General features: G+C 35.8%; 1 non-coding gene across 1 annotated transcript; it reads left to right on the top strand.

The window, feature by feature from the left end:
• The first annotated feature begins 16,902 nt into the window (after nucleotides 1-16,902).
• Nucleotides 16,903-17,009, top strand: LOC120577768 (small nucleolar RNA R71). The gene has a single exon (XR_005643750.1). It is a non-coding gene; the product is annotated as a small nucleolar RNA R71 (small nucleolar RNA).
• Nucleotides 17,010-23,228: the final 6,219 nt, after the last annotated feature.

Raw genomic sequence — 23,228 nt, 5'->3', positions numbered from 1 at the left:
TCCCTAGGATTCAAACGTTCAGAAAACCTAAAGAATAACTTTTCAAAATCGTATGAAAAATCTTAGATCTACGTTGTTTCAAGCTTTGTCTGTAAAAAATAGGTTCAGATTCGTGTTTAAAATGAAAAAGGATATCTTAATCTGTAAAAGTTTTTGAAAACGGAGAGGTTTCTCATCTCCGGTGCGGCGGCGCCGCCCTGTTGGGCCGGCAAACCACCACACCGGAGCGGTGAAGCTCGCCGGAGAAGATGAAGATCATCTTCTGATTTTCCAGAAAATTCTAGAGAGAGGTGAGAGCTTCTCTCACTAGGTTGAGAGAAGAGAGAGAAAGAGCTTAGAGAAATGTTTGAACCGGCGCTAACGTGTTTTTATAGACAACTGAACCGGACCGGTTCAAGACCGGTCCAATCCCTCCAATCCTGAGCGTTGGATCTAGGGTTTCCCTCCCTGGATCAATCCAACGCTCCCTGTGCTTCCAGGCTTTTAGGTTTTGGGCTTGGGCCTTTTTCTCTGCAGTTTCCTACGTTTTTGTTTTTTTCTTGCTATTCACACCCTGTTTTCTTGCTGATTGAACCTCTGTGTGCTTAATTTTTTCTCTAAAAATTCCAAAAAAATTGTTATATATTTCTTAATACATTTTAACACTTTGGTGATATTTTCCAGTGGTTTAAAAAATGATAAAAATGTGTGTGTTATTTCTTCTTGATTAATTTTGTGTTTGATCTAAGTTTGTGTATTTTTGTGGTATATTTTTCTCATAAAATGTTGGCATGTGATGTGGATGATTGGTGTGTAATTTCATGATGAATATGTTGCTGATCATATCTTGCTGCTTGTGGATGTAGATCTTCATGTCTTTCTTGTTTTGCAAGCAATGTGTGTTTTTATCAAGAAATAAAGTGCAAAATATCTTTGAAAATGTGTCATGATTCTTGGCTTGAATATGTCCTATTTGTTCCCACATTATAGCTCAAAATCAAACCCCTTTAACATTGCTATAATGAGGGGATTATAGGTCATACGCATGTCTAAGTTTCATAGCCAATTTTAGGTATATTTTGCCACTTTATTTCATTTCATTACCTTTTTTTCTTCGCTTGCTATTCTATTCAATTTTGTTTACCTTTCTACTATTTTTTATGCTTTATGATACTAACCATTTCATCTCACATTTCATTCATCCCATAGTTTTGGCATCATTTTTCTATTCATTTCTATATCAATTGGGTTTGTAATAATTTTAGATAGATTAGTTCCTTTTTGAATTCTTTGCAAGACCATAGCATGTATCTAGGACTCAATGTAAAGGACTATGGACACTATAAGTGATGTACACCGACACAAGCACCGACACGCACACACGTTGCATGATTACCGTTTAGATGTATGCTTAGGAAACGCGATTTTTAGACAAATGCCAATTTTCAAAAAAGAATAATAAACCAATTCCATCACTCAAATTTTTTTTTTTCCAAACAAACCTTGGAGTCAAAACTCCATTGAAACTTTTTCCCTTTATTTTCTTAAACAAATCCAAATGAATCCTAATTCCTACTTAGACTTTTTTTTAATAACAATTGAACCAACCATTCACCATGTTCTTCTCTTATGCCTTTAAGGCCTCTTTCTCTTCTCCAAAACCATTTTCCAACAAAAATTAAAATCAACCAAACACATAAAAACATTTTTTGAGAATGAACTACATGGAGTTTGATCCCTTAAATGGGTATGTAGGCATGAGGTCAAAACCTCTCCAAGTCCACTAAAATAAAACCTCAAACACTTTCTCCCCCCATTCTTCACTCAAATAAAACTTCTTTTTTAATAAGTAGGCAATAAAAATAAAGCGTAGAAATAAACTTAGGAGAACGGTTCTTATGGAATACCATAATCGTTCCGGGTGCCTAACACCTTCCCGTAGCGAAAACGACCCCCGAACTTAGAAACTCTAAGGGTTTTCTCCATTTTGCCCTTCCCAAGAAAAAACAGAGGGTAACAAAGATTGAAAGGTTCAAGCCTAATTAATGACTTGACACCCGAAAATCGCGATAACAACCGTTTGTGTTTTGGGTGAGGGTTTGAGTAAGTGGTAGGAGTTGGATTGGGTGAAGGGATGAAGAATTTGTGGGTTTTTAGGTAGGTGAATGGGGGCTACGAATTTGATGATATTTGGGAGGGATGGAGGAAAGTTGTTTTTGATTGATGGGTTATGATTGAAATGGGTTTGTGATTGATTTGGTGAAGAAATTATGTGAAATGGTTAGGTTTTGGGGGAGATATGGAAGCTTTGAAATTCTATGGTTATGGAGGTTTTTGAGAGAAGTGTAAATGGAGAGAGAGTTTGTGGTGGAGAATGAGGGAAGAAGAAGCTGAAAAGGTGGGTTTATCCTTACCTGTGGTCGGGTACGGCCGTGCCAACCTTAGCACGGGTCGTGCCAACATTCTGGAATTTTATGCTGGTTTGGATAGGCAAGGTCTGGCACGGCCGTGCCAGTGTGAGCACGGGCCGTGCCAAGGTTCTGGACATGGGCCTCAAAATTTTTCTCGTTTTCTTGAATCACCTTCGGACAATTACCTACAAAAGAACTTAAAAACAAAAACGAAAGCAGTTAAATACGTGGGTTGCCTCCCACGAAGCGCTTCTTTATAGTCATTAGCTTGACGTTATAAGAAAGTGTCCTTAGAATGGATCAAAGAGGTCATGTTGTGTAGATGGCGCTAATAAGCGTTCCTTCACATTATGACCTTTAATCATATTACAAGAATAAAGGGCGGGACCTTTCATATAATTCTCCAACTCAAATCCTATCAACTCATTACTCACTTGGAAAACAATCCTACCGTTTTGAACATCTACTATAGCACCCGCAGTGGCGAGAAAGGGTCGTCCTAAGATTATAGGGCACGCATTGTCCTCATCTATGTCAAGCACCATGAAATCAGTTGGGATGTCTATCCCTTCTATCTTAACGGGGATGTCCTCGACATATCCGACAGGTTGGATATCAGAATGATCGGCTAACTTCAATGTTGTTTCGGTAGGCTTTAGCTTGCCCAACCTCAGCCTTGTAAAGAGGGGTAAGGGCAACAGACTAAAACTAGCTCCTAAGTCACACAAGGCTCGGTTGAAGGTTTCATTCCCTATCATACAAGGGATGGCAAAACTTCCTGGATCTCTAAGCTTTGTAGGTGGCTTCTTGATGATTGCACTATTGTCCTTTGTCAAAGCTATTGTTTCATTATGATCTATAGCCTTTTTTTTTGAAAAAATTGAAGTAGATAAAATAGTCACAAGGAAGGGGGGGTTTGAATTGTGACCCTTTAAAAATTATCCTGAAACTTAAAAGTGATTCTCAAGTTGTTTACTTGGAATTATGTTAACTTTCTGACTTCAGAATGTTCTGAAGTTCATAAACAAAATTGCTTAATAAAGTATAAGTGTAAGTGTGTGTTGTGTATACTGTAAATAAAAAAGTATAGAGAAGAAAGAAAGAACACACAAAGAGTTATAGTGGTTCACCCAATGTGGGCTAGTCCACTCCCCACAATCCTGTGAGAGTTTCCACTAAGATGCTTGAGATAACCTCTCAAGTCCTGCACCTTACAATCTTGTTCACCTGAACAATTACACTCCTGTATTCTCTAAGCCTCAGCAGGCTTGCACCTTCTTGCTAAGTTAACCACTTAGACTTTTACAACCTTTGCTCAACCTAACACTTTAGGACCTCTAAAAGCTAGATGAGACTTTGTTACAATTTGTATGGAAGTTGGGTGTTTGTAAAACAAACAATGAAAGAAGAAGAAGAGGTTATCCTACAGATAACAAGAGTATTGATTTGCACTAAGTTGATGAAAGACTTAGAGATTGATCAATTTCAGTTTGCAAAAGCTTCAAACAAAATCAGAGTTGTTTTCTTGTATGCTTTGCAATGGTGCGTGTTTTGCTAAGGCCAAGCCCTCTATTTATAGAGTCTTTGGGCTCATATAGCCGTTGTAGGGTGTCCAATGGTGTTATGCCATGTGTCCTGGGTCCCACAAGCTTTAACTTGAAATTCTGGGCAAACATTCTGATCTCTGATGAACATCAGAATGTTGTTGTGTTCATGATGATCTTCATCTGGGTTCATCATGTTCTTCATCTGGGTTCATCATGTATGAATGAACACATGAAGTTCTGGGTTATGCATATGCTTTTCATATGAATTTCTGGACAATAACCAATGTATGGACTTTTCTTCATACATCAGAATGTTCCTTTCCCAGATTTTGTCTTGGAACCGGTGCAGGAGGATTTAGTGGGATTCTGCATCTTCATGCCCATGCTTTGAGAGATTGTGTTGTCCTTGATCAGTACCAACTCTCAGACGTGTCTATCTCTTATTGGAGATGACAGATTTGCTTTGCTTTTGCTTTTTGCTTTTCACCTACTATACTGTTCATAAAGTAAGCATGAGCTGAGCTTGAACATTCTGATCATCAGAATGTTCCATCTGTTTCACTTAGGATGATTTGTAAGACTATCATTTGATGTAATCAAATCCTAATAGTGAAACAATAATGAAGAGCAGTGATGATAACATCTAGGATGATATTCCTTTGTGAAATATTCCTAGTACATCAATGTTCATAGTCTTAAATGAACATTGAATGCCTTCTTTGACATAACTCTTGTATATGCCTTTATTGCTTGATTGATCCATGCAAATGTACTTTCCTGGACATATATTCATGTCACATGTGCCTTGCATGACCTTGATCACAGTTCTTGAGATTCTTGGCTTGTATAAGAACAACCTTCTGAACTAGGTTGCTTCTGAACCACCTTCTGAACTAGGTTGCTTCTGAACTGGTTGCTTCTGAACAACCTTCTGAACTAGGTTGCTTCTGAACTGGTTGCTTCTGAACAACCTTCTGAACTGGGTTCTGAACAACCTTCTGAACTGGGTTGCTTCTGAACTGGTTGCTTCTGAACAACCTTCTGAACTGGGTTCTGAACAACCTTCTGAACTGGGTTGCTTCTGAACAGGGTTGCTTCTGAACAAGGTTGCTTCTGAACAGGGTTGCTTCTGAGCAAGGTTGCTTCTGAGCAAGGTTGCTTCTGAACAGGGTTGCTTCTGAGCAAGGTTGCTTCTGAACAGGGTTGCTTCTGAGCTCTCATCAGAACGTTCTGATCAACTTTCTAATCAACATTCTGAACTAACTTTCTGAACTTTAGAATTAGTTCATGGATTCAATGTCCTTTGATTTTATGCATCTTGGTATGATTCAAACCTTGTTCCTGTCTTAGTGAAAGCACTCAAGAGCACAAGTTAAATACCAAGGAATTAATCAAAGTCCATTAATTCTTTAATCATATTTGTTTATTATCTTTAAAATTAATTAGGGATTTTGCCTCAACAATCTCCCCCTTTTTGAAGATGATAAACTTATGATTTAGGATTAAGGATTTTGATTATATAACAGAGCTAAAAAATTTATTTTAATGCTCCCCCTCATTTTTATAATCCATTATGCAGAGTTTTTAAGAACTTTAAAAAGCTCCCCCTCAATTTCATAATCTTTTGCATAAAGTAAAAATATGCAAGACTGAACCAAATTCAATATTCATTCATTTGATATAACATGAAGTACATTACATGAAAAGATGGTTCAAAAACAAAAAAGAAAATCAAAGTGCATGTGATCAAGAAAAGCAAAAGATGGAATTTATAAATTCCAATATCAATTGATCACCTAGACCTACTTAGGGCCTATAACTAAAAAAAACTTAAAGACTTTGAATCCTAAAGCTTCTCCCCCTTTTGTCATCTGCAAAAAGGATAGGGAGGATTTCTGAAAAGATTCATGGAGTGGAGTCTCCAGAATCAGACGAGGGTTCTGCTTCAAAGATGGAGGGGTCATCAAATACTGGAGGTGGAATGGCCAAACCAGGAGCATGGACTTTGACAGTCCAGTCAGCCAGCACACAAGCAATTTTGTGGGTCTTGGTGGAGACTCTAAGTGCCCTTGAGGCTATCTTCTCTGCTCTTGAAGGCTTAGCAGGTTCAGCAGGACCAGAGGCTACAGCTTGCACTCTGTTTGCAGACACAAAGGTGTTGAGAGAGTCAAATAAAGCAGCCATGTTTGGAAGTTTGCTTCTTGTGGTGGTCTTCATTTGTGGTGGTGGTGGAGTGGATGAAGGAATGAAAGGTGGAGTAGGAAGGTCAGAGACCAAGAAGTTGGTAGCACCTGCAACAGAACCCATGGTGGAGGATGATGGGTTAACATTCTGACCATTTTGGGCCATGAGCTGTACCTCCTCAGAGGGCAGAGATCCTGATGCCAAAGGGATGGGATCAACTGACAGCTGGCCATCTGGAGGAAGTTCATTTGAGGCATGCTGATCATCAAGCTCTTGATTGTCTCGATCAGCCATGACATGAATATCTTCATCATTCTGGGCTTTAGACACTGCAACATTCTGACCGGCAGAAGTTTCAACCTTCTGAACATTCTGAACAGCAGGAATATCAACATTCTGACCTTCTTGAGCTTGCTGAGTTGTTTCTTGTCCATCTTGAAACAACTCACTATTGAAGTCAATGTTGATATCTTCAATATTGAGATCAAATCCAGTTGAGAACTCCACATCTTGAGCTTCTTCTTCAATGTTCATATTTGAAGCTAAGAGCTCAGCCACTTCCTGAGTTTCTCCATCAACAATCTCCTTTGCAAGCTTGGAGACTTCAGAGAACAAATTTTCTGCTGGTGGAGAGGGAGTTTTGGTATCTGTAATCTCTTCAACCCTTCTTTTCTTCACAGCTTTCTGAACATTCTGATCAGAATTTCTTTTACCAGATCCAGAGGGTCCAGAAGTTTTGGAGGCTGGCATGTTGGATGAAGTAATATGGAGTTGACCTAAGGTCTTGGAAGAAAAGGTCATAAAATCCAGCTTGCGTTTCTCTCCTTCAAGGGGCACTTTTGCCTTTTGAAAAATGGAAGTGAGATGCATTCCATAGGGTAGTCCAGCAGATGTTTGTTTTATGGCTAGACATGAATCAATCATGTGTTGAATAATGATAAAACACAGATTTAACTTAATCTTTTTCATGAGATGGTAGATGAAACAAAGATCTATGTCAGAGACAAGTTCAAAAGATCCACATCTAGGTAAAAGACAATGCCTAATCATGTTGTGAAGAATTTTGGGAGTATCTTCCAGGTTTGTGGAGTTAAAGGTGTGATTTTCTTTGGTGTATTTAACTATGAGTTTGTTACGGTTAACTCTAGACTCATCAAACCAGAAGCTAGAGTATAGCTGATTACCTTCATTTGGAATTTTGAATGCTTCAGAGACAAATTCCTGAGTCATCTTGATCTTTACACCTTTGACTGATGATATGAGAAACTTCTCATTTCCATTCTTCTTTTCCTGAACTGATAGGTTGGTGTAGAACTCTCTGACCAAGTCTTCATAGGTGTGTTCTTGAAGAGTTATGAAGTTGGTCCATCCTTGAGGTTCAGTGAACTCCTTCATATTCCATGCCTTGGTTTCCAGACTTTCAAGGTTGAAATACTTGGTTCTACACATTGGTCTGAGAGCAATCTTTTCTGCCCTTGAAGCTTTTAAGGTAGCAGCAAGTTTGGTAATATCTTTACCTTTCCCATGCTTCTTAGAAGAGCCTTTCTCTTCTTCTTTTTCAGCCTTTTCTTCAGATTCTTCCTCTTCACTTGCTTCTTCATCTTCAGAGGTCTTTTCCTCAGATAAGGGCATAGCTTCAGCAGCAATCTCCTTCCTCCTTTGAAGTATTATCTTTGTAAGTTCCTTATCCCTTTTTGAGGAAGCTTTTACTGATTTCATTGCGTCAGAAAGAGTTTGTTCAGAGTCTTCATCCTCTTCTTCTGGATCTTCCTCTGTTTCATCCTCAGAGTCTTCATCATCTTCTTTTTCTTCGTCAGAATCTAGATTCACGTGAGATACCTTTGGTTTCTTCAAAGGTTTCTTCATCCTTGTTGATCGTCTGGTAGGTATTGGTCTGGGTTTGATGATGGGTTTCTTAGAGGATCTGGTTTTGGAAGATTTGGGATTTTCAGAAGCAGGAATGATTACGTCCTGAAGAATGGTGCGTACAGGGGTTTCACTCAAAAGTTGTTGATCAGAGTTTTGATCAGCAGCGGTGTTGGATGGTGGTGGTTGAAAATGTTCTTCGGAAAGTCTTGGGGTAGTTTTGGTTCTAGCCATTTTTTCAGAAAATGAAGAACAGAGCAGTTTGAATTTTTGGGAAATGAGATGGAAGTGAAATAATCAGAGTTGGTAACTGATTATATAGACAAAACGTGCAAGAGAAAAAGAATAGTAGTGATATGATGACAGTTAGCATTGGGAAGGATGAAAAACTGTCAAAAAGCGACGCCTAGGAGAGAGAAAGGAAAAAGTAGCCGTTTGGGAAGATGAATGGATTTTGGATGATTTGATGGTTAAGCCATTACATGGTGGTTAAACCTTAAACATGACTTCTTATAACCAAGCATTAAATGCTTAAGATTATGGATGGATTTTTTGAACAAGTCAAAACAAGATCTCACGCATGAGATTGTTTGACCCAGAATTTGGGTTCAGAACAAAAAATAAGTTTCAAGAACGTCATGAATGGATAAACTCAGATGAACATACTTGATTGTTCTGATCGTATGAATATTGCAATGAACATTCTGATCATTTGAACATTCTGACCTGATGAACGTTCTGAACTCAGGAACATTCTGATGAGAGTGAGATAAAGATGGATCTATTTGATTTGTATCAGATGACATCAAGGGGTTTAGTTTAAGGCCCTTAGTGATCAGTAATCAATCTTTATTAGGATTTTTCATGATTAACAATTTTTCTTTAAGAAAATTGAATCTATCCTCAACAAGGGGTTTTGTGAAAATGTCAGCCAATTGATTTTCAGTATCAACAAAGCTTAATGCAATATTCTTTTTCTGAACATGGTCTCTAATGAAATGATGTTTTATTTCAATATGTTTAGACCTAGAATGCTGAATAGGATTCTTAGAAAGATTAATTGCACTTGTATTGTCACAATAAATAGGAACACTTGTGTACCTTAGAGAGTAATCTTCCAGCTGATTTCTTACCCATAAAATTTGAGAGCAGCAACTAGCTGCAGATACATACTCAGCTTCAGTTGTGGAGAGTGCAATAGTGTTTTGCTTTCTGCAAGACCATCCAATCAATGCTTGTCCTAAGAATTGACAGGATCCACTTGTGCTCTTCCTCTCAACTTTGTCTCCAGCATAATCAGCATCACAATAGGCTACAAGATCAAAACTAGAACCTTTTCTATACCAAAGGCCAAGATCAGTAGTACCTACTAGATATCTAAAGATTCTTTTAACTGCAGTTAAGTGAGATTCTTTTGCACATGTTTGAAATCTAGCACATAATCCTACTGCAAACACTATATCAGGTCTGCTAGCAGTCAAATATAATAATGAACCTATCATGCCTCTATATTCTTTTTCAGAAATAGATTTTCCACTCTCATTCTTATCTAAACTTGAAGATGGATGCATAGGGGTGCTCATGATTTTTGCCTCATTCATTTTATATTTCTTAAGAATGTCTTTGACATACTTTTCTTGACTTATGAAAATTCCATTTGAATGTTGTTTGATTTGTAAACCAAGGAAAAAACCAAGTTCACCCATCATGCTCATCTCAAATTCACTTTGCATAAGGTTGGAAAATTCTTCACACATTTTTATTTTAGTAGCACCAAAAATGATGTCATCCACATATACTTGAACAATAAGCAAGTCAGTATTATGTGTTTTTCTAAAAAGTGTGGTATCAATTTTTCCTCTTGAAAAACCATTTTCAATTAAAAATGTACTAAGTCTGTCATACCAAGCTCTAGGAGCTTGTTTAAGACCATAAAGAGCTTTTGTTAATTTGAAAACATGATTTGGTTTTTCTTTGTTTATGAATCCAGGTGGTTGACTTACATAAACTTCTTCATTTAGAAAACCATTTAAAAATGCACTTTTCACATCCATTTGAAAAAGTTTAATGCTTTTATGTGCAGCATAAGCAAGAAGAATTCTGATGGCTTCTAATCTTGCAACTGGTGCAAAGGTCTCATCATAGTCAATACCTTCTTGTTGGTTGTAACCTTGAGCAACTAACCTTGCTTTGTTTCTGACAACTTTACCTTCTTCATCAAGCTTGTTTCTAAAAACCCATCTTGTTCCAATGATGGTTTTATCTTGATTATTTGGAACCAAGTTCCAAACTTTGTTTCTTTCAAACTGAGAAAGTTCTTCCTTCATGGCCTTAATCCAAGAGTCATCAATAATGGCTTCATTGATTGACTTGGGTTCCATTTGAGAAATCATTGCCATGTTGTTATCTTGAAAGGACAATCTGGTTCTTACACCATCAGTTGTGCTTCCAATGATTTGATCAGTAGGATGATCCCCTACCATTCTCCAGCTTCTAGGTGGACTTTGAAAAGATTGATCCTGAGCATTCTGATCATCTTCTTTCTCTACTGTGTTCTCAGTATTTTGAACTGGAACATTCTAAAGTGTTGGTACTTCAGTGTCTTCATTCTCTTTAGGTTTAGAATGTTCATCATATTCATCAAATATGATATGCATACTAATTTCAACTGTCTGGGTTTTTAGATTGTACACTCTATAACCTTTAGAAGTTGTAGAGTATCCTAAAAAGATAGCTTTATCTGATTTAGGATCAAACTTACCCAATTTTTCTTTATTGTTCAGTATGTAACAATAGCAGCCGAAAATGTGAAAGTAAGATATGCTAGGTTTAATATTTTTCCAGAGTTCATATGGGGTTTTGTTAAGAACCTTTCTTATAGAAACTCTATTCAAAATGTAACAAGATGTGTTAATGGCTTCTGCCCAAAAGTAATTTTCAACATTTGATTCATTTAACATTGTTCTTGCCATTTCTTGCAAGGTTCTATTTTTTCTTTCAACAACTCCATTTTGTTGTGGAGTTCTTGCACAAGAAAAATTATGTTTAATACCATTTTCATCAAAGAATGTTTTGAAGGATGCATTTTCAAATTCTCCTCCATGATCACTCCTAACTGTGATGATATTATAACCTTTTTCATTTTGAACTCTTTTGCAAAAGTTTTGAAATGCTTCAAAAGATTCATCTTTATGTTTTAAAAATAGCACCCATGTAAATCTGGAGAAATCATCAACAATAACAAATCCATATCTTTTGCCAGTTAGACTTGCAGTTTGAACATGACCAAACAGATCAATGTGAAGAAGCTCTAAAGGTTTCTGAGTTGAGATAAACTCAATAGTTTTAAAACTACTTTTTACTTGTTTACCTTTAACACATGCTTCACAGATTCTGTCCTTTTCAAAGCTAATCTTAGGCAAACCTCTAACTAGATCAAGTTGAGAAAGTTTAGCAATGGTTTTCATGCTTATATGACCAGCCCTTTTGTGCCAGATCCATTTGTCTTTTTCAAGAGACATAAAACAAGATTCAGCAGGCATATCATTTAGTTCTAAAACATATAAGTTCTTTCTTCTTGAACCAGAGAAAAACAATTTGTTAGAGGAGGTTTGTCTGACTTCACATATATTAGGTTTAAAGATAACTTCAAATCCACTATCACACAATTGACTTATGCTAAGTAGATTATGTTTTAAACCTTCCACATACTGAACATTTTCTATTCTAGCAGAGTTAAGATTACCTATAGTACCTTTACCTCTGATTTTACCTTTGTCATTGTTTCCAAATGTCACTAGTCCTCCATCCTTCTTTTCAAAAGTTAGAAAACAATCCCTGTCACCTGTCATGTGCCTAGAACAACCACTATCCAGGTACCATGGTTTTGTTCTTGCACCCTGAGGCAAGACCTACATTTGACAAGATAAAAATTTTAGGTACCCATGTAATGTTGGGTCCTTGAGGGTTAGTTCTTCTAAGAGATCTTTTCTGAAAGTAACATTCTGTCTTTTATGATCAGATTTGTTACAGTAGAAACATGTCTTCTTAGCCTTTTCAGCCTTTTGTGAACTTTCTGATCTATTGAGATGAGAACGTTCTGAACTAAGATTTAAATTATTTTGTTTGATAAATTTTTTCTTAACATGACATACTGATTCATTATGTCCATACTTATCACAAAAACAACATTTAACTCTTATTTTAGCTTTAGGTACAAAACTTCCAATAATTTTGCTTGGATCCTTAAAGCCTAAGCCAGATTTCTTAGTACTTTTATTTTGAGATCCTACTATGTTTTGAAAAGTTTCTGTAGATTTTATAAACCCTGTCAGATCCTTTTTCAATGTTTCAACTTCCTTTTTCAAAAGTATGTTTTCCTTTTGTACTTCAGAAGGTACAGACATAATGCCTTTTTGTTTTCTGTTTATCTCTCTTTGTTTTTCTGACATGTCAAAATGAGAATCTTGCAGAATTTTTATGGTCTTTCTGGACTCATCATACTTGTTCTGAAGTATTTCTTTTTCTTTTTTTTTATCTCAGAAAGTTCTTTGATTAAAGAGTGACATCTATTAGTTAAGAAGTTTGAATCATATAAGAGACTATCAATTTTGTTTTCAAGATCTTTATATAAAGAATCAGTTTTATAGATAATTACCTCTTCCTCATCATCTGACTGAGCCATCAGTCCCATGTCTGTATCTGCATCTTCTTGAGAATCTGATTCTTCCATGTCATCCCATGTGATCATTGCTTTCTTCTTGAAGGGAGGTTTTCTCTGAACCTTTTTGATGTCAGGACATTCATTTTTGAAATGTCCAGTTTTGTTGCATCCATAGCAAGTGACTTGACTTTTGTCAGCTTCAGTTTTGATGCTGATGTTGGTCTTTGGAAACTTCTTTCTGATCTGATTTCTTCTCAACATCATCCTTTGAATTCTTTTAGAGATTAGTGCAAGTTCATCTTCAGCTTCTTCTTCATGAACTTCTTCTAATTCTTGTGGTTCTTGCACATCTTCATCAGCAACTGATGAGGTTTGCTGAGATGCTTTCAAGGCAAGTGTTCTTACCTTCTTCACTGGTTTGTCTCCTTGAAGTACAACTTCATGAGCTCTTAGTGAACCAATGAGATCTTCCAGGTTCATAGATTTTAAATCTTTGGCCTGAGTGATTGCAGTGACCATAGGTCTCCACATACTTGGAAGACATCTCAGAATTTTTCTAATTCTATCATGAGTGGAATATGCCTTTCCAAGAGATCTCATTTCATTTACTATTGTAGTAAATCTTGCATACATCTCATCAATGGTTTCATTTTCACTCATTTCAAAGACTTCAAATTTTCTGACTCCAATGTCAATTCTAGTTTCTTTGACATGAGATGTACCCTCATGATGTATTTTCAGAGTATCCCATACTCCTTTAGCATTTGTACATTCATCAACTCTTTCACTTTCTTCCATGGTTAGTGCACATGATAGAAAGAGTCTAGCTTTAGAGTTTAGTAATACCTGAGCTTTTTCATCTGTTGACCATGCACTTTTTGCTTTGACAGCTCCTTCTTTGTTTGTTGGAACAAAGTCTCCATTTGTGATGACTGCCCACATATCATTGTCTTGAGATCTGAGAAAGAGTTCCATCTTGCCTTTCCAGAAGTAGTAGTTTGATCCATCAAAGAGTGGTGGTCTATTTGAAGATCCTCCTTCAGCTATGTACTTGACTTTAGACATACTTCCTGAATCTTTTCTCTAACACTTGTTTAAGTGTTCAAACCCTTAGAGCCTAGCTCTGATACCAATTGAAGTAGATAAAATAGTCACAAGGAAGGGGGGGTTTGAATTGTGACCCTTTAAAAATTATCCTGAAACTTAAAAGTGATTCTCAAGTTGTTTACTTGGAATTATGTTAACTTTCTGACTTCAGAATGTTCTGAAGTTCATAAACAAAATTGCTTAATAAAGTATAAGTGTAAGTGTGTGTTGTGTATACTGTAAATAAAAAAGTATAGAGAAGAAAGAAAGAACACACAAAGAGTTATAGTGGTTCACCCAATGTGGGCTAGTCCACTCCCCACAATCCTGTGAGAGTTTCCACTAAGATGCTTGAGATAACCTCTCAAGTCCTGCACCTTACAATCTTGTTCACCTGAACAATTACACTCCTGTATTCTCTAAGCCTCAGCAGGCTTGCACCTTCTTGCTAAGTTAACCACTTAGACTTTTACAACCTTTGCTCAACCTAACACTTTAGGACCTCTAAAAGCTAGATGAGACTTTGTTACAATTTGTATGGAAGTTGGGTGTTTGTAAAACAAACAATGAAAGAAGAAGAAGAGGTTATCCTACAGATAACAAGAGTATTGATTTGCACTAAGTTGATGAAAGACTTAGAGATTGATCAATTTCAGTTTGCAAAAGCTTCAAACAAAATCAGAGTTGTTTTCTTGTATGCTTTGCAATGGTGCGTGTTTTGCTAAGGCCAAGCCCTCTATTTATAGAGTCTTTGGGCTCATATAGCCGTTGTAGGGTGTCCAATGGTGTTATGCCATGTGTCCTGGGTCCCACAAGCTTTAACTTGAAATTCTGGGCAAACATTCTGATCTCTGATGAACATCAGAATGTTGTTGTGTTCATGATGATCTTCATCTGGGTTCATCATGTTCTTCATCTGGGTTCATCATGTATGAATGAACACATGAAGTTCTGGGTTATGCATATGCTTTTCATATGAATTTCTGGACAATAACCAATGTATGGACTTTTCTTCATACATCAGAATGTTCCTTTCCCAGATTTTGTCTTGGAACCGGTGCAGGAGGATTTAGTGGGATTCTGCATCTTCATGCCCATGCTTTGAGAGATTGTGTTGTCCTTGATCAGTACCAACTCTCAGACGTGTCTATCTCTTATTGGAGATGACAGATTTGCTTTGCTTTTGCTTTTTGCTTTTCACCTACTATACTGTTCATAAAGTAAGCATGAGCTGAGCTTGAACATTCTGATCATCAGAATGTTCCATCTGTTTCACTTAGGATGATTTGTAAGACTATCATTTGATGTAATCAAATCCTAATAGTGAAACAATAATGAAGAGCAGTGATGATAACATCTAGGATGATATTCCTTTGTGAAATATTCCTAGTACATCAATGTTCATAGTCTTAAATGAACATTGAATGCCTTCTTTGACATAACTCTTGTATATGCCTTTATTGCTTGATTGATCCATGCAAATGTACTTTCCTGGACATATATTCATGTACATGTGCCTTGCATGACCTTGATCACAGTTCTTGAGATTCTTGGCTTGTATAAGAACAACCTTCTGAACTAGGTTGCTTCTGAACCACCTTCTGAACTAGGTTGCTTCTGAACTGGTTGCTTCTGAACAACCTTCTGAACTAGGTTGCTTCTGAACTGGTTGCTTCTGAACAACCTTCTGAACTGGGTTCTGAACAACCTTCTGAACTGGGTTGCTTCTGAACTGGTTGCTTCTGAACAACCTTCTGAACTGGGTTCTGAACAACCTTCTGAACTGGGTTGCTTCTGAACAGAGTTGCTTCTGAACAAGGTTGCTTCTGAACAGGGTTGCTTCTGAGCAAGGTTGCTTCTGAACAGGGTTGCTTCTGAGCTCTCATCAGAACGTTCTGATCAACTTTCTGATCAACATTCTGAACTAACTTTCTGAACTTTAGAATTAGTTCATGGATTCAATGTCCTTTGATTTTATGCATCTTGGTATGATTCAAACCTTGTTCCTGTCTTAGTGAAAGCACTCAAGAGCACAAGTTAAATACCAAGGAATTAATCAAAGTCCATTAATTCTTTAATCATATTTGTTTATTATCTTTAAAATTAATTAGGGATTTTGCCTCAACAAAAATTTCTTTTAAAAACTTGGCGTATAGAGGCATACGAGACAAAGCTTCAGCATAGGGGATTTTAACGCAAATCTTTCGAATTATGTTAAAGAGTTTAGTGAATTGAGCCTCCAAGTTGAGCTTAGTAAGCCTTAAAGGTGTTAGGGCTTTGTTTTTATCAAGCGGTTTCTCACTTTTTATCACACCATTCTTACCTAGACACCTGACACTCTCCTTCTTGACACTTTTGGCCTTAGTAACAGTCTCTTCTATCTTACTACCCCCTAGAAAAATAGCGTTGACATGGGCTTTGGAGTTTGTTTCAGGCTGACCAGGAAAGACTCCTGGTGTTTGAGAAGAGGTGGCCACTTGTTGGGCCACTTGGGAGATTTGGGTCTCAAGCATTTTGGTGTGCTTGGCGATGGAATCAACTTTGGTATTGAGTTTGGAGAGAGAGTCGTTCAGAAATCCTATTTGGTTTTTCAATTCTTGAAGATTTTTATTTTGATTTGCAATGCAATTTTCCAGTAAAATCTCCAAACTTGATTTCTGAGCCACTCTCTGGTTGTTTGTATAGCCAGGTGGTGCTGCTTGTCCATAGGAACCTTGAGGATTTTTGTGAAAAATTTTGATTTGGCCTCATTCCTTGGTTGTATTGAGCGTAATTCAGTTGCTCAATGTTGGCATCACTACCTAACTGACAATCAACACCTATATGACCAGTTATACCACAGATTTCACAAGGAGGGGATGCGGAAGAAGGTGGGACAGCATTAACATTAAGTTTTTCAATTTTTTGTGTTAATGCCTCAACCTTAGCAGCAAGGTGGTTATATTCAGAGACTTCGTGTATACCTGCCTCTTTCTTAGAGGGAGTAGGAGTGGTGACGGCTCTTTCGTTGGTCCATTGGTAGTGATTCTGAGCCATGTCCTCAATCAAAGCATAAGCCTCCGTGTAGTTTTTGTTCATTAGAGCTCCACCTGCAGCTGCATCAACAGACATCTTAGTGGTATATGACAAGCCATTATAAAACGTGTGGACTATAAGCCACTTCTCTAGGCCATGGTGGGGACAAAGTCTAAGCATTTCCTTGAAACGCTCCCACGCCTCATAGAGAGACTCCCCATCTTTATGATTGAAACGCGTAATTTGGTCTCTAAGCTTAGCTGTTTTAGATGGGGGAAAGAATCGGGCGAGGAATGCTCGCCTCATATCGTCCCATGAAGTAATGGAACCGACTTCTAGGGAATGGAACCAAGCGCTAGCTCTATCCCTTAAGGAAAAGGGAAAGAGATGAAGTCTTACGGCTTCTTGGTTCTCTTTTATGGTGCCACTGAGTCTAAGGAAGGAAGAAATATGGAGATTTGGATCCTCAGTGGGTGATCCAGAAAACTGGTTTTGCTGTACTAAATTGAGTAGTGCAGGCTTGATTTCGAAGTTATTACCCGCAACCGTTGGGTACACGATAATAGCTTGTGGCTCTTCCGTTGAAGGAGTAGCATACTCTTTGAGAGTACGTTCAGCCATAGCGGTATTATTTTGTGCCTCTCTCTTTTTCTTATGCAAAAATCTTTCGATCTCAGGAATAAATTCTCCGAGACTTTTACTTCTTCGCATAAGAAACCGAGAACCCAAGAAGTTAGTGGTAAAGACAAAAGAAAGAAAAGTAGAAGAGAAGAGGAAGAGAAAAGAGAAGAGAGTTCTAATCACAAAGAAAGAGTTAATTAAATTAGTTTACTCCCCGGCAGCGGCGCCAAAAACTTGATGAGATAAAACCGCAAGTGCACGGTCTTACCGAAGTAGTATAAAAGAGTATCGTTCCGACAGGGAGTAGTTCAATTTAATTAACCTTTAGAGATGATTAGAAGAGAGAAGAGATTGTAGATTGGGGGTTTTTAAACGGTTGAAAGCAATATAATAAAAGAGCCTTGGGATCGTTGGTTTCATCTAAATAACAAGTCCTTCTCAAACCGAAACCATAAGCTTATAATGTTATGTTAGACCTAATTTCTCAAGACAGTTTCTCTTAAGTTCCTCTAGCAACCAAGCCTATTTCGCTGACTTGATTACTATTGGATTTTGGTTCCTCTAACAACCAAGCCTATTTCGCTGACTTGATTGTTATTAGTTCCCTTGAAGATCGAAACTATATGTCTCAAAGATTGCAAAGCCTATTTCGCTGACTTTGCAATCCTTGTCTGAATTCACTTGTTCGAATATCAAAGCTCCACTTTCGTTTTATGAATTGATATTTGGAATAATGGACGAACAATTATCAAACCCTCCACTTTCGTTTCCACAGTTTGATAATGGTTAATCCATGTTAAGACGGTGAATTCAGATAAGAAACTAGGGTTACATAAGATTAAGGCTTAGGGCTTGGTTTGATTAGGATTATGTCATTTAGACTTATCCAACAATCCCAAGACAAGAAGAAGTCTACTCACTCATGTTCATCGTAGACATGGGGGAGAAGAGAGAAAGCATGAAAGTAAAAGACAGGAAAATAAAGGAAAGGAAAAGAACTTTATTGAAAAGCAATTGTCACTTATTGTATTCCAAGTAAAGATGAATATTTGTGATGGCTAGCTACTCTATTTATAGTACACAATTGACTTAAAATCTAAGCAAGTATATTCTAAGAATATTCCTCGGTAGATTGTGCGCCAAAATAGAATAGCTTGGAGTCCAAGCAAAAGCAGCAAAAGGTCTCTGGAGGGTGGCACGGCCGTGCCAGGCTTCTGACTTGTGGGAGATATATTTTGTTTCCCAATCTTCGTATTTTCGTGTCCAATCTGCTCCAAATCCCTTTCTTTTGCTCCAAGACTCAATCCATCCAATATTCTTCCCTGAAATATAATAAATTGCAATTTAAAGTAAACTATCCTAAAAAGGAAATAATACTAATATAAAATTATATAAAATCTAAATAAAACTAAACTAAAAAGCATATTAAAATAGCATATAAATGACTCATCAGTCCTCCGCACGATTAGGAACTTTGTCCTCCGCACGATGAAAGTATATTAATACTTATGATGACGATTGGTACCACATGCATATAAGTGTCTAAGTTGCATTGTCGCATTTGTCGAGTCAAAGTCGTTGTTGATGAATTATCATCCATGAGTTGTTAAGTTGTTGATAAATTATCATCTATGAGTTGTCGAGTTGTCTTCTACCCATGTGTTGTTAAAGAAGTACCTATAAAGATTATACGATGTTTATGATGTGAATTATATGATACTGATTATAATGTTATGATGTTGTTTAAGATATTGATTATGATATTGTTATGTTGCTATGTTGTTTAAGATATTGATTATGATATTGTTATGTTGTTATGATGTTGTATATAATTGTTACTATTAAGTGATGAATATGTTGTACTATATATGATTAATTATTATTAAGTGAATATTATGTTATGTTGTTGTAAGATGATGCTTATGTTGTGATGTATATAATTGTTATTATTAAGTGATGAATATGTTGTACTATATATGATTAATTATTATTAAGTGAATGTTATGTTATGTTGTTGTAAGATGATGCTTATGTTGTGATGTATATAATTGTTATTATTAAGTGATGAATATGTTGTACTATATATGATTAATTATTATTAAGTGAATATTATGTTATGTTGTTGTTATATTATTATAAAATGATGAATATATTGTTGTTGTTATATTATTATAAAATGATGTTTATGTTATGATGTATATAATTATTATTATTATTAAGTGATGATTATATTGTGTAGTTTAAGTTATTAGTGATGATGATTACATGATGTTATCTAGGAGTTGTTAAATGTACTTGATGATGGTTATGTTAAGTTGATAAGTTGTCTTCTATTCATGAGATGCTTGGTGGAGAAATGTTATTACGAGTTAAGATGGTGTTATGACGTATATGAATTAAGATTAAGATGTTGTTATGTTGAATATGAACTATGAGTAAGATGTGATGATCTATGTTGCTATGGTTTGGGTAATACGTGTTATATGATGATGTTATAATGTGATGAATATGAAGTAAATGATAATTAGAAGTTGGTTGGACTATTAAGAATTATACATGAAGAATTATTATTACTAATAGATGAAGTTATTTGTGTTGTTAAATATAATTATTGAATTATATGCTTGATATTATTGTTTTGTGAAATCTCACCCCTTCTGCTTGGAAATGTTGCTATTCGTATGAGTAACTTGCAGGTGATCGAGTTTAAGTTGCTGTTAGATTGCTGTTGTGTCTGGATTAGCTCTCATGTGTGTCTTTAGGTGCTCTGATACGTAACGGGATGAGAATTTTATTGTTGTCTTTCTATTCCTTACGTATTGTTTTAAGAAGAATTATGACTATGGTTTTAGATTGGATTATATGAGAAATTTATGAAGAGGCCTTCGTGCCAAAGACTGTTTTAGTTATTCAATAAATTCCGTTGCGAAGTATTAAAGATTTTGTTATTTAATTTTAAAGGATAAATAGTTATTTATTCAGTTTATGATTTTAAGAAAAGAAGTGTAGCATTCCGTTTACGTGAATAACTTTGATTAATAAATGGAATTTTTATGTTGGGAAAACGGGGTGCTACACTAAATACAACCATTGATTCATAGACTTAATAGAATTGTAAAGTTAGTCTCACCCTTACGTTGTTTGATGAAAATAGCAGCCCTAGGTCTTCTCCCTCTTCTCTTGGCTTTTTCTCCCTTTTTCTTCAAAAACTGATCGTACGTACTGTTTTTTTTTCTAAAACTAGGTTTCCCTTTTATAACTCCTCCTATTATCTTATCTCTCTTTCTCCCCCAAAACTCTCTAAAATATCAAAACAGCCCCTAAACTCAATATTTATTTTATTTTCAAATCTTATTTTATTAAACAATAAGATAAGTCACAACTCCTCATAAAAGTCATATATACCACCTCAATCATAAAAATCGCATAAATCACTTATATATTATATAAATATAATATAAACCCATCTAAAATAACTCTAGACTCAATTAAATAATTAATTAATTCGAAATGGGCGTTACAGATGTTGGATTTTAAAGGGCTTGGCAGTGTTAGGATTTCTACATCGAGTAGATAAAAGTGCTCAACATGGTACTTAATCCATGCGGCTCTTCCACCTAATGGAGTAGCCTTTTGGGTAGGACTATTCACATGGGCTTAAGTCCTCACAAAGATCAGTGAAAATTAGCAATGTGTCAGATTTTTTAAGGTAAACAAGAAAACTATTCTCTAGATAAAAAAGTTCCAGCTACGTCCATCTTGAGGAGGTTGAGAAGATCTTTCGTGGGGTATCATGATGGAGGAAAATTGTCTCATATTGTTATCTACTAATTTGATTTGTGAGAATTGTTTCGTGAGAAGAAAAGAAAAGAAAATTCAAGGGCAGCCTACGGCAACTGGAAAACACTCCCGACAACTCTTTACTTACACTTGATCATGAAGCATCTCTACATCTATATATACAAGAGAAAATGAAGCATCAATGCGAGAGTTTGAAAAGCCAAAATATTTTTAAATAAGTGAAATCATCACTACACATAAACTCTTCACAAACAATAAACTCTAAGCTCTCTCAATATATCTTTATATCATAATCATTTGAATTTGTTCATTAGAATCTCAAACATGATTGAGAAACGTCTGTGATCTAAAATTATCTCATCATACGGATTGTATATAGTTCTCAAGTCTATTTGTTACAATAGATTGAGAAAAAATTTTACCAACATTTCTTGTGTGAAACAAAGAATTGTAAAAGCCTTCTAAGGTTGATAATATACAGTGTAAGAGACTGATTTGATGTGATTAAGAAAATATAGTGCTACTCATAAGCTTCTGATAGTTAGATATTATAGTGGACATTCTCACATGAAGTCTGAGGTACTAGAAGTAGCTGCTTTGTGTGAACCAATATAAATTTCTTGTGTGATCTTCTTACCTTTATCCTTTTATTATGGATCATGTTAACTTGCGCCCTTAGGGAACATGTTAAGAAACCTGAAAAGAGTAAATTTGCATTGGAAAACATAACACTTTAACTTTTAAAAAGTTGAATACACGACTTTTTATGCGTATATTTCTATAATAAGTTCCTTAACATATTCCCTTGAGGGCACAAATTAGTATTTGTTTTTAAAACATTACTCACACACTATCACTATCATAATTACAATTAATAACTTATCCATAATATTTTAGTCCTAATTAAATATAACTACTTAATGTTTATATGAATCCATAACATTCAAGTCCTTAATTAATCATTAATATTGTTTTATCATTATGCCTCTAAATTAACCATATAATTGATATCCATAACATTTTGGTCTTTGATAAAACAACTTCTTAATATCTAAGACATTCCACGCTTAATTTATCGATAGTTTTGTTTTATCATTCTACGTCTAAATCAACAATATAACTTTTATCCAAAACATTAGTCACATCATTTTTTTACTTTAATCTTTTAATTTAACTTATTGATTTTTTAATTATTACTTTATAAAAAATATATTAATTTATAAAAATAAAAATAAAAATAAAATAGACTTGAGATGCTAGCTCATTTGTAAGAGTTTACTCTTATAACTTCATAGTAATGCAAAGTTCAAATTCCCTGCGTGGATGATGCAACGTAACGGAAGGTATACTGTTAAGATTAGTTATAAACTGGCTATGATGAAGTTGGTACACACTGATCGGTTCCATGATGAAGGAGAGTGGCATAGAATCTGGAAGGTGAATTTCCCTCATAAAGCATGTAATTTGTTATGGAGGATTTGTCGGGGGGTGTCCCAATGTGTCTCCGACTACAATCACAACATGTACAATGTGAGGTGATCTGTCCCTGGTGTAATACAACTGTTGAGGATGATTGGCATGCTTTTGTAGGTTGTACAGTGGCGCGTGAGAGTTGGTATTGGGCAGGACTTTCGACTGTGCTGCAAACGCGAGTTGGAACTGAGAGCAGTTTGGCAGATTTTATTTTTGACATAAGTTGTTCAGAAAGTCGAGACTTAAAAGTGATAATAGTTAACTTTGTTTTGGTAAAAAAAAATATATATATTATCATCAGTGGTACCGTAATCAATAAAAATTCCCCCTTTTCATATATTTCTTTTTAAATTAAAGAGACAAAAGTGTTTTAACCAGCTTGTGAAGTTTGGTCTCTATATACAACTATGTTTATCTTGTTGATTAGACGGTTCAAACTAGGAAAAAGTTCACCATTTACAGCCTATCAAAATCTCGCGATCTAAACAAAGTAATATAATGATTTTATTCATCCATTCCCGCGGAAGATTTATTAGTTAATTTGTCGTAATATGATTTACAAAGCTAACTAGCAATTAGAAA

This window comes from Medicago truncatula, chromosome 8, assembly GCF_003473485.1.
Source record: "Medicago truncatula cultivar Jemalong A17 chromosome 8, MtrunA17r5.0-ANR, whole genome shotgun sequence".
In the NCBI taxonomy this organism is placed as follows: domain Eukaryota; kingdom Viridiplantae; phylum Streptophyta; class Magnoliopsida; order Fabales; family Fabaceae; genus Medicago; species Medicago truncatula.
This window is presented reverse-complemented; position numbering and strand designations above follow the sequence as displayed.